Below are 13,444 nucleotides of genomic sequence, written 5' to 3'. Positions count from 1 at the left end.
TTAATGAGTCTACTCCTCCTGGATACTGTTATAAGCATGAGCCGCGTCTGATTGGTCGTGGTGGCGGAATTGCAACAATCTACAGAGATATTCTTAATGTTACTCAGAAAACAGGTCACAAGTTTAATTCGTTTGAAGTACTTGTGCTAAATATTACGCTCTCAGATGTAAGAAAGAAATCCCTATTATCTCTAGCCTTGGCTACCGTATATAGACCGCCAGGGATTTATTAAACTCCTTCGGGGTAAAGCAAAACGTAACTGGTCCCACTCATCGTCTTAATCATACGCTAGATTTAATTATATCACATGGAACCGATCCAACCGATATTGATATTATACCGCAAAGTGATGAAGTCACTGACCATTACATGGTCACTTGCATACTACGTACTGCTGAAATTTGTCATGTTGCGCCACGTTATAGATCAGGCAGAACAATCATTCCGACAACTATAGATAGATTCTCAAATAGCTTACCTGATTTATCTCAACTGCTCAGTAAACCCAAACAAACAGATGAACTAGAGGAAATGACTAGCACTATGAGCACCATTTTCTCTAGTACATTAGACATTGTTGCACCAATTAGATTAAAAAAGGTTAGAGAGAAAACTAAAGCACCGTGGTACAACAGTGCTACACATGTTCTAAAGAGAGAAACTCGTAATTTAGAGCGTAAATGGAAACAAACTAATTTAGAGGTCTTTAGAATCGCGTGGAAAGACAGTATGTCACGTTATAAAAAGGCCCTAAAAGTAGCCAGGGCTGAGCATCTCCGCAAACTAATAGAAAACAACCAAAATAATCCTAGGTTTTTATTTAACACTGTGGCTAGACTAACAAATAAACAGACGTAACCTGAGCAAAATATTCCGTTGCAGTGTAGAAGTAATGATTTCACGAACTTCTTCACTGAGAAAATAGAAAGCATCAGAAACACAATTGTAAATGTACAATCTTTAATGGTGTCTTATGATTCAGCCTCAATTATCACCCCTCAAGAACAACTAGAGCGCTTTACAACTATAGGACAGGAAGAGCTAAATAAACTTATCATTGCATCTAAACCAACAACATGTCTATTAGATCCAATACCGACTAAACTACTGAAAAAAGTGTTACCTGTAGTGGAACAGCCTCTCCTCAATATTATTAACTCGTCTTTATCTTTAGGTCATGTTCCAAGAATATTCAAGTTAGCAGTTATAAAACCACTTATTAAGAAACCACAATTAGATCATAATAATCTAGCAAATTACAGACCCATTTCAAATCTTCCATTTATGTCTAAAATACTAGAAAAAGTTGTGTCCTCTCAACTGTGCTCTTTCTTACAAGAAAATGACATCTATGAAAAGTTTCAGTCTGGATTCAGGCCGCATCATAGCACTGAAACTGCGCTCGTTAAAATCACAAATGATTTACTCTTAGCTTCTGACCAAGGCTGTATCTCAATACTAGTTTTACTTGATCTTAGTGCTGCGTTCGATACTATAGATCACACAATACTCTTAGATCGACTACAAAATTATACTGGTGTTCAAGGACAAGCATTAAGCTGGTTTAGATCATACCTATCTGACCGATACCATTTTGTCTGTTTAAATGGGGTAAAATCGAAGATAACGTCAGTAAACTATGGAGTGCCGCAGGGATCGGTGTTAGGCCCTCTGCTATTCTCAATATATATGCTGCCACCAGTGTTGGGGAAAGTTACTTTTAAAAGTAATGCGTTACAATATTGCTTTACTCAGGGTCGGATCTCGGTGCAATTATGGCTGCCATAAAGCAAACGGAGCAGAATGTGCTAGCCAAGATCGACTCGTCTGTGATGGCAGCTGCAGGTGAATTACACAAGAAAATAGACAACTTAGCGAGTGATTTAAGGACAGAAATCCTGAATGTGCGTGCAGAGTTTGCGAAGGTTAATGAAGAAATACGGAAAGAAAGCGCCACATTGTCAACCCGCATTGATAATCTAGAGGAGGAAGCTAATGGCCAGTCTAACCGTGTTGTAGCGCTTGAAGCTCAAGTTGATACGTTATCTACTCAAGTTGCCCGGTTGGTAGATAAGACCGATGATCTGGAGTCACGGCAGCGGCGAGATAACTGCAGACTAATCGGAATTGAAGAGGGATTCGGAAATATACGACCGGAGAGAGCCGTGGCTGAATTGTTGAAGGAAGCGCTAACCCTTGACTATATGCCGACGCTTGATCTGGCGCATAGGAGCCTGCAGCCGAGGCCAAAGGATGGAGATGCTCCAAGACCAATAATCGTCAAGTTCCACTACTTTCAGGAGAAAGTGGATGTTCTTCGGAAGGCCATGGGAGCAGGGCCCATTACCCACAATGGGAAGCGTTTTTACATCTACCCAGATTACTTGGCCGCTGTCAGGAAAAAGAGAGCAGCCTTTACCGAGGTGAGAGGATTGCTTCGCCGGTGTACGGGCGTGAAATATGGTCTCCTGTTTCCTGCTACATTAAAGATCACGGCCCCAGCTGGTGAGCAGATGTCTTTCGAAGACCCGACCAAGGCAAAGCATTACATTGAGATCAATCTGCGCGCATGGGAGACGGAGGGAGAGTGACAGTAAATTCACGGACCAAAACAGGTATCACGCTGCATGTTAGCATTGCTGTAGTCTGTGCAGGCTTTGAATGGTAAACGCCGCCACGCTACAGTTGGATGCAACATGTTGAGGGGTAATGTGGACATCATGTGGCCTGGAGAATATTTTATTTAAGAATATCTTTAGTATCCTCATTTGTTTTCCCTTTTCTCTGCCACGTCAGTGTTGATAGCGCTGAGTCTCAACTTGACACTATAACCCCAACGGTACTTTTATTTTGTTTTCTAATGTATTCTGTTTAATTAATCCCATTATTACCACCAGTGTCATTAATTTTATTTGATTTTACTCTTTTCTTGTGGGATTATTTTCCAACTGTGAGTATGGGAAGCCGTATCAGCCTGTTAACAGATGGGTAACTTACAGGCATGCATGTAGCAATAATAGTGTTGAGACAATGGTCCGATTACATTTTGTTCTACCTTTGCTGAGTTCATGTAAGAGTTGAAGTTAGTGTTAACGTGTTAAATGCCTAGGAGAGAGAGGAGAGTTGTCAGGGCGGTCTCAGGTTTAAGGAAGACCAGCCCAGAGGCCCAGGATGGTAAGAGATTTTTCTATGTTTATCTGTTCGTTTTTGTTAGTTTTGTTTTGTTTTTATTTGTGGTTTATGATTTGACTCAAACAGGCATTGAAGTAATGAGGTATAGTCAACGTGTAAGACCGGTTCATTATCAGTTGTGGCACTATGATTCTGGATAATGTAAATAGTCAACAAGGAGTGGTTTCATTTATTAGCTGGAACGTCAAAGGGCTGAATAATATGGTTAAAAGGAGCAAAGTATTTAGTCATTTGAAATCACTCAAACCTGATGTAATTTTCCTACAAGAGACGCACTTAAATATTAACTCCCATAAAAGACTAAGCTGTAAGTGGATTGGACAAATATTCCATTCTCGTTTTAACTATAAAGCCAGGGGAACAGCAATCCTAATTAGGAAGGGGATTCCATTTGAACACTCTGAAGTAATATCAGATGCTAATGGCAGATATATTGTTGTAGTGGGCAAGCTATTTAACACACCATTAATATTGGCTAATATCTATGGACCTAACTGGGACAATGCACAATTCTTTCTTAATTTTTTTTCGACTCTCCCAGATCTTAACTCCTACAAACTAATTCTAGGTGGAGACTTTAATTGTGTCCTTCATCCTCAGTTGGATAGGTCAAGCGTAAGGTCGAACAACGCTCTCTCGTCAGCTGCAGTGGCTATAAATTCTCTCCTTCGTTCTTACGGTTTATCAGACCCTTGGCGTATAAAGAATCCAACTACGAAGCAATTCTCTTTTTTTCATCATAGTTACTCCAGGATTGATTACTTTATTGTCGATAACCAGCTGTTACCCTTAATTTCTAGCACCAAATACCACAGTATAGTGATATCAGATCACAGCCCAGTACAGATAGATTTAGCTTTCCCAGGCAATGTAGCGCCCCAGCGAACATGGCGGCTAGATCCCCAATTACTTTTATGTAAACACTTTAGAATATTTCTCAATAATCAGATCGACTTCTTTTTGGAAATTAATGACACTCAGGATGTTTCAAGGGGAGTTTTGTGGGAATCTATGAAAGCCTATATTAGGGGCCAAGTTATTTCTTATGTGGCACATAGAGATAAGGAGCGTTTTAAACAACTTAAAGGGCTGGCTTATGAAGGACTAAAAATGACAGAACGAAAAATAAATAAATAAAAAAATAAAAGTAGAAATAAATAAATAAATGCAGAAATAATAGTGAAAATAAATACATTTTGGTAATATAAATGGCTATTTATGTATTTTTACATGTATTTATTTATTTATTTATGCATTTCTATATGTAATTATTTATGTATTTATACATTTATTTATATATTTATGTATTTATATATTTATTTATTTATATATTTATATATGTATTTATTTCTACATTAATTTATTTCTACATTTATTTATTTCTGTATTTCCACATTTCTACATTTATTTATTTCTGTATTTCCACATTTCTACATTTATTTATTTCTGTATTTCCATATTTCTACATTTATTTTTCCCTGCGCATGTATGCTAATTGACATGACTAAGCCACGCCCCCTCCACTCACTCACTCAGACAAACATTCAACATTCGGTAACAGGCGCAATGGCAGCTGTCACAGTAGGAGACTTTTCACAGGAGGCAATTGATGATTTTTTGGAGACAGAAAGATTATATATCATCTCGATGTCACCAAAAGGGCCTTAAATATGCATTGGAGGGTTATATTAATAATTTTATTGTTGAGAAGGTCGATAAGCTTCAGCTCCAGACAAAGATTTACAGTTCACAGTGTAAACGTTATAGTTTGATGCTATTTCGCTTCAAACGCTTGCTTTATACGCGTCCTATTCGCTTTGGATTCAAAATGTTCAAGCGTCGAACTAGACGCGATACGCGCGAATTTGACGATCTATTCTCGTTTGGTGTGAGCGCAGAATAATGAACAGGCTGTGTTGTCAAGATTGCAATGCTGGAATGTGTGTGTGTCAGAAAGCAGGCTCGATCGAACAGTGGAAACATAAAAACATACTCCATTTTGTTCATACAGGACATAATTAAAACTGCAAAGTGTTTAGCCTACTTATATTTGTGTAAAACACAACACTGTGCTTTTGTCAAACTGTAAACTCTTGTCAAACTGTAACCTACAACTGTCACCCAACCAAAATCACACACACACACACGCTGTTTAAAAGCCAAAATGACAAGAAAAAACATAAAAACGAATGAATGAAAACGGACTAACTGCAATGCATTGCAATGGACGTGGAAGCAGAGAATGCAGAGTGTATTGGGTTAGCTATGCGTACTGTGATTGGCTCATCGCGTTCGGGGGCGTGGTTTAGCCATAGGTCAATTAGCATACATGCGCAAGGAAAAATAAATGTAGAAATGTGGAAATACAGAAATAAATAAATGTAGAAATGTGGAAATACAGAAATAAATAAATGTAGAAATGTGGAAATACAGAAATAAATAAATGTAGGAATAAATAAATGTAGAAATAAATACATATATAAATATTTAAAGAAATAAATATATAAATACATAAATATATAAATAAATGTATAAATACATAAATAAATACATATAGAAATGCATAAATAAATAAATAAATACATGTAAAAATACAGAAATAGCCATTTATATTACCAAAATGTATTTATTTTCACTATTATTTCTGCATTTATTTATTTATTTCTACTTTTATTTATTTATTTATTTATTTTTCGTTCTGTCATTTTTAGTCCTTCATACTGGCTGACAAAATTGCAGATATTGACAAGCGCCATGCTCTTTCACCTACGCCAGATCTTTTTAAGGAGAAATTACTATTGCAAACAGAATTTAACACGCTTACGACATGGAAAGCCGAAAAAAATATTTTTAAATCCAGACAGGTATATTATGAGCATGGAGATAAGTCGTCTGAACAAATGATTTCAGGAATTGAAATAGGTGGTGACTCGATATCCCGCAACCCCCGAGTCATTAATGATCAGTTTAAACAATTTTATTCTACCCTATATCAATCAGAGGTGGGTGGTAACTCGTTTGAGATCTACTCATTTCTTGATTCGATGGATCTCCCCAAGCTTTCTCCAGATGCTCAGTTATCTCTAGAACAGCCGTTGTCGCTTGAGGAGATAGCGAGTGCCATCAAGTTGTCTCAGACAGGAAGGGCGCCAGGTCCGGACGGTTTCCCCATGGAGTTTTATAAGGAATTCTCTGCTAAACTCACACCCATCCTGAAATCAGTCTATGATGAAGCTTTGGATACTGGAAATTTGCCGCAGACGCTTACCCAGGCCACGATTTCAGTCTTACTAAAGAAAGATAAGGATCCTGTACAGTGTAGTTCATACAGGCCAATAAGCCTTCTGTGCTGTGACTATAAGATTTTAACCAAAACTCCTGCACAAAGGTTAAACCCTATTATTTCCACTATTATTGATGAGGACCAAACAGGTTTCATTCCTGGACGGCAATCTTTTTTTAATGTGAGAAGACTATTTAGTTTGATATTTTCCCCCCATTCAACGATACATCCAGAAGTTATTCTGAGCCTTGACGCTGAAAAGGCGTTTGACAGAATTGAATGGACCTATCTTTTCGCAGTGCTAGAAAAATTCGGCATGGGGCCTATTTTTTGCAGGTGGATCAAAGTTTTTTATTCAACACCTATGGCGGCAGTCAGGACAAACGGTCTGATCTCGGAATATTTTCCGCTCTACAGAGGAACAAGGCAGGGTTGCTGCCTGTCGCCCTTCCTGTTTGACATTGCGATCGAACCATTGGCAACTGCTATCAGATCTGATGGGAGGATTAAGAGTATATCCAGGGGTGAAATAAAACATTAAATTTTGCTTTATGCTGATGATCTCCTTTTGCAGATATCAGACCCAATTGAGAGTATGCCCCATCTTCTTTACTGGCTACAAAAGTTTAGTAACATATCGGGGTATAAAGTTAATCTGTCAAAATCTTTATTGTTTCCATTAAATAATCTGGCAAAACGGATCACTTATGAAAATTCGCCTTTTAAAATTGAAAATGACACATTTACTTATTTGGGAATAGAAATAGCTGGCTCAGTTAAGGCTATTTTCCAGTATAATTACAGGTCTATCTTAGATCGTACCAAAACTGATCTGGATAGGTGGTCAAAAACTCCACTATCCCTGGCAGGACGGATAAATGCGGTGAAGATGACTGTAATGCCCAGGTTTCTTTATTTATTTCAAATGATTCCCATTTTTCTCCCCAAATCTTATTTTGCTAAGCTGGACTGCTGTATCTCTTTGTTCATATGGAAAAAAAACCCTGCACGTATAAAGAAAGCAAGTCTGGAGAGAGCTAAATCTGATGGGGGTTTGGGTTTACCTAATTTCTTGTTTTATTATTGGGCAGCCAATATTGTTAAGCTGACATACTGGATAACCATGTTCGCAGATAAGGAGGGTCCAGTCTGGACTGATATGGAACTGAGATCTACACTCCCAGTTTCTCCGATTTCGATCTTAACGGCCCCTCTCCCACTAAATATTAAATTAACTGAGCTGAACTCAAACTTGGTGGTTCAGAATTCGATTAAGATCTGGGGTCAATTCAGGAAACATTTTAATTTGACAAATACATGTAGCTTCTCTCCAATAATGTTTAATCATCTCTTTATACCATCTCAAATAGACCATTCATTTGCAGCTTGGCACAGAAGTGGCTTGGTCTTCTTTCGAGATCTTTTCACTGAGGATGGCTTTGTTTCATTTAAATCTTTATGTGAAAACCATAATTTGCCTAAGTCTCACTACTTTAGATACCTACAGGTTTTGCCTTTAAATTTTTTTCAGGATACCCATCTCCACCCTCTAAAGATTTACTATATTCAGTTCTTAATGTGAGTCAGCCAACTGAAAGAGCAATATCAAAGATCTGTGCATTAATTCTTGATGGCTGCCTTCATACATGGGACAAAATCAGGGCAGCGTGGGAAGGAGAGTTCGGAGAAATGATACCGGAAGACATATGGAAAAATAACATACAGCGTATACACACATCTTCTCTCTGTATTAGACATGGTTTGATTCAATTTAAGGTTGTCCACAGGTTGCATTACTCAAATGACAGACTGTCTAAATTATACCCTAATGTTGCACCAAACTGTCCTAGATGTCATTATTCTCCTGTTTCTTTGGGGCACATGTTTTGGTCATGTCCATCTTTGTATGATTTTTGGTCATTAATTTTTCAATCACTATCAGCTATATCTGGCGAAGCACTGCAGCCTGACCCTTTGATAGCTATCTTCGGCGTAGCACGTGATGAGCTAAAGCTCTCCCACCTCCATAAAAATGCAATAGCCTATGCTTCACTGCATGCCCGCCATCTGATATTGTTGAACTGGAAGGCGAAAAACCCTCCTTCCTATGTCCATTGGATTAGAGAGGTGATGTTGGGATTAGCTCTGGAAAAGATAAGATATACAGTGCACGGCTCGGAGGGTAAATATAACAGAACCTGGTCACAGTTCATAATGCATATCAAGAGTTTGCCTTTTGCTTGACTCATTATTTTTCTTATTTGATGGTAATTTAGTTTCTTGCTCTGTTTTCTGACCCCTGTCCCTAGTCTCCTCAATGCCCGTATTCTGATTAATATTTTTTATTTCTTTATTTTTTATGTGTATATGTGTGTATATATACACTGTGTGTATATGTATATATATATATATATATATATATATATATATATATATATATATACATTTTTTTATGCTTGTTTCTTTCTGTGGGGATGCCACCTGAATGGGGGTGGGGGGTGGAGTTCACTCAACTTTTGTAATAAATACTGAACTTATGTCAATGTTTTGTTGAAAATCATAAATAAAGTTGCAAAAAAACAACAACAAAAAAACAATATTGCGTTACTCCCCAAAAAAGTAACTAATTGCATTACTTAGTTACTTTTTATGAAAAGTAATGTGTTACGTTACTTTTACGTTACTTTATCTTCTCACCTGGGCTGGGCTTGCTTGTTTGGTTTTTTTAATAACAAGACCAACAAAAAAGTTATATTTTTGGCAAATGTTAAGGCCCTTTCACACCAAAAGTGAACTGAATAAGCCTCAGGCTGAAGGAAATGTATATTTACGCTTGTACAGTAAAGGGTGCTGCTCAAACTAACCTTTCAGCTGCGCTGCTGTTCTGGATTAAAGAACAATACTATACAGGAGAAGGAAGTTCAACACTCTCATTTCTAAATCTTATAAAGTAATTTTTGCTTATTAGTATGGTTGAATTAGATCATTGAAGGTCAGCAGCAAAGACATTAATAAAGTGAGATTAAATTCACAAAGTATATTTGTGTAATTTAATAGTTAATTATAAAAGTTGAGTAAAATTCTGAGATCGCATTTTACTGTTTTTATTTATTTTGAGCAGTGAGATGAGTAAGTTCACATTTACTCTACTGTAGAACTACAATAACCATCATGTTTACACAGCGCACACACCACCACCTCACTTTGTTTCTCTCAACATGGGGACAGGAGAGCTGTAAGTCAAGAAATGTGAAAAAGTAACTAGCGTTACTTATTTGGAAAAGTAACTTAGATATTTTATTGCAAATTGAAAAAGTAATGCATTACTTTACTAGTTACTTGAAAAAGTAATCTGATTACGTAACTCAAGTTACTTGTAATGAGTTACCCCCAACACTGGCTGCCACTTGGTAATATTATAAGAAAACATGGAATTAATTTCCACTGTTATGCTGATGACACTCAATTATATATTTCATCACGACCAGATGAAAATAATAAATTTTCTAAATTGACAGAGTGCGTTAAAGATATAAAATACTGGATGACGTGTAATTTTCTGCTATTAAATTCAGATAAAACGGAGGTATTACTTATTAGTCCAAAAAACTGCCCACAAAACCTCTCACAATACAACTATAATTTAGAAGGATGTCCTGTTACTTTATCCTCTACAGTAAAAGACCTGGGTGTTATACTAGACTGCAACTTGTCTTTTGAAAATCATATTTCATATGTTACAAGAACAGCCTTTTTCCACCTTAGAAACATTGCTAAGCTACGTAATATGCTATCTGTTTCTGATGCAGAAAAGTTAGTTCATGCGTTCATGACCTCGAGACTAGATTACTGTAATGCTTTATTAGCCGGTTGTCCTGCATCCTTAATAAACAAGCTACAGTTAGTCCAAGATGCCGCCGCTAGAGTTCTTACTAGATCAAGAAAATATGGATCATATAACACCGATTCTATCGTCTCTACATTGGTTACCTATAAAGTTCCGTATCAGTTACAAAGTATTACTAATGACCTATAAAGAGCCTATGTGTGGGCCTATGTGTGGGGTGGTGTGGCGCAATGGATAAGACACATGCCTTTGGTGTGAGAGACCCGGGTTCGAATCCACTGTGAGACACCAATGTGTCCCTGAGCAATACACTTAACCCCTAGTTGCTCCAGAGGCGTGCGACCTCTGACATATATAGCAATTGTAAGTGGCTTTGGATAAAAGCGTCAGCTAAATGAATAAATGTAAATGTAAATGTATAAAGCCCTAAATGGTTTAGCTCCCGTGTATTTAACGGAACTTCTATTGCCCTACAATCCATCGTGCTCTTTAAGATCACTAAATTCGAGGCTTCTGGTCATTCCTATGATATCTAAGTCCAATAAAGGAGGGAGGGCGTTTTCACATTTAGCTCCTAAACTCTGGAATGGCCTTCCTGATATTGTTCGAGGCTCAGACTCGCTATCCCAGTTTAAAACTAGACTAAAGACACATCTCTTTAGCCAAGCATTCACATAATACTTACCTTTTATACTACACTTGAATCAGATTGAATGCATTAATATTATGAACAGCAGCTACGCTAATTATTTCCCATATGCTTTTCTGTTATCTCGGGACACTAGTCCCGAGGTAAATACAGATCGTCAGCTCCAGTTTGTATCCAGCCTCTCATGGAAACTACAGATGCCCCAAAACCCGTGCAGTGACGACTCGACGCCCGTGAAGAGACGACTCGACGCCCGTGAAGAGACGACTTGACGCCTGTGAAGAGACGACTCGACGCCCGTGAAGAGACGACTCGACGCCCGTGAAGAGACGACTCGACGCTGGCGATATGCTTATGCCCTAAATCAATACATGATTAACTAACTGTATTTCTCTATGTACTTTTCTGAAATGCACTTTCTGTAAAGCTGCTTTGAAACAATATGTATTGTGAAAAGCGCTATACAAATAAATTTGAATTGAATTGAATAATACTCTTAATTTCATTCTTACTTAAATTTACAATTAAATTAATGTCATTGTTTTTAACTGCTTAATCAGGTATTTAGACTAACACAGATCTAATCAATCCACTATACATTGCCTTTAATGCCAAATCAATCTTCTCACTCTAAAGCTGATCGTCTGTGAATCAACGCCTGGCCTACAGAAGAGCGGAAGTGTTGAACATTTACATGTTTACTTTCCAACTCTGTATATTTCAGATTGTAAAGAGTCTGTAAATTAATCTAAACTAAAAACAGAATCCCTAGAGCTCGATATCATTATAATACTGAAGATTAATTCCTGAAGACTTACCGTGATGTGATATTTGTGCCAGTGTTAAATCTGTGTTGGCTCTCTGTCACCCTGTTTGAGTTTGCATTCTGTGAGCTGTCTACACTTCCTGTCAGTGGAATTTCCTGTCATTGGAATTTCCTGCCTGTGGAATTTCCTGCCTGCAACTTTGACGCAAGCAGGAAACAGGCTAACGCACATATCCTCTGTCCAACTGTATTAAATTATGTTTTATTAACAAAGTTCGGGCCAACTTAAAGCTTGTCTCTACAAACTTTTTAATCAAGTTTATTATTATTATTATTGAGCATTTTCACATAGGTAAAATGAAAACATTAAATAATTGATCATATTACTTACTCTGACTTCTTTCTTTAAATATCACAATCCAGACACTTTAATTGGAGAGTATAGATTTCCTGTAGCCATCAAAAATACATCTGTTTGTCATAATCAATCTTCTCACTAAAGCTGATCGTCTGTGAATCAACAACTGGCCTACAGAAGAGCGGAAGTGTTGAACATTTACATGTTTACTTTCCACCTCTGTATATTTCAGATTGTAAAGAGTCTGTAAATTAATCTAAACTAAAAGCAGAATCCCTAGAGCTCGATCTCATTATCATTATAATCCTGAAGATTAATTCCTGAAGACTTACCGTGATGTGATATTTGTGCCAGTGTTAAATCTGTGTTGGCTCTCTGTCACCCTGTTTGAGTTTGCATTCTGTGAGTGGAATTTCCTGTCAGTGGAATTTCCTGCCTGTGGAATTTCCTGCCTGCAACTTTGACGCAAGCAGGGAACAGGCTAACGCACATATCCTCTGTCCAACTGTATTAAATTATGTTTTATTAACAAAGTTCGGGAGAAGCACGTTCAGATAATTAACACAAGTGGAGAGCACTCAGCAATCAATGGTACGAGGTATATATACATTCTGCAGTCTCACCTCAATCCATTGACAGTTTTGCAGCATTTAGCCCTGCAGTACCGTCCTAACATGTCCGAATCGAGCAATTCCCGTCCTGTGAATAATCTTTCGTCTTTGAGGAACCTTTGCCGCAATCCTGGATCACCACCGCGGGCGAAACATCCACGATCTTCTTCCGTGTATTTCTCTAGCATAAAAGGAGGAGCGACGACAGTGGTGATCGAGAGAGGAACAGGCCTGGACTTGTGTTGTGTTTTGTTTCTATTTTATTATGACAGCAGTCGTCCGTGAGGGGCTGCTGTCTTTTACTTTTGTTTTGTATTTGTTTTATTTTAATCATTAAAAATGTTTGAATGTTCACCGGTTCCCGCCTCCTTCTTCCCATAACAACATACCTTGTTCCACTGGTGCCAAAACCCAGGAGGAAGGAGGGACACACTGTCGGAGAGCCCTCGCTGCTGAGGGGGATGGCGGTGCTGAGGAGGTCGGGCAGCGCGAGGAGTGATGGCCGCCGATTGCTGCCCGACGCGATGGTGCTGGAGCGATGGAAGATCTGGTGGGACGGAGAGCTCGCTGCCGTGCTCCTGGGTCGAGGAGGGGTGGTTGCCGTCCAAGAGGGAGCGGAGGAGCCGTCGGCCATGATGGGAGCGGAGCAGGGAACGGGAGATTTATTTATAAACATGAACACGGTCAATAGAGGCACCATCCCATGTGCAAATACATAAATCATCACCTATTTTCTG

The 13,444-nt window shown here is 38.2% G+C and overlaps 1 protein-coding gene across 2 annotated transcripts in view; it reads right to left on the bottom strand.

The window, feature by feature from the left end:
* Positions 1–11,878, bottom strand: part of LOC311289924 (uncharacterized protein) — a 234,010-nt gene extending 222,132 nt beyond the window's left edge. For both annotated transcript variants that reach the window (XM_084408198.1, XM_084408199.1), the window contains exon 1: positions 11,791–11,878. The gene's annotated coding sequence lies outside the window, so the exon portion shown is untranslated. The remainder of the gene's footprint in view (positions 1–11,790) is intronic.
* Positions 11,879–13,444: the final 1,566 nt, after the last annotated feature.

The sequence above is a fragment of the Rutilus rutilus genome, assembly GCF_951802725.1.
Source record: "Rutilus rutilus genome assembly, chromosome: 4".
NCBI classification, from domain to species: domain Eukaryota; kingdom Metazoa; phylum Chordata; class Actinopteri; order Cypriniformes; family Leuciscidae; genus Rutilus; species Rutilus rutilus.
The sequence above is the reverse complement of the archived record's forward strand: the minus strand, read 5'-3'. Positions and strand labels throughout refer to the sequence as shown.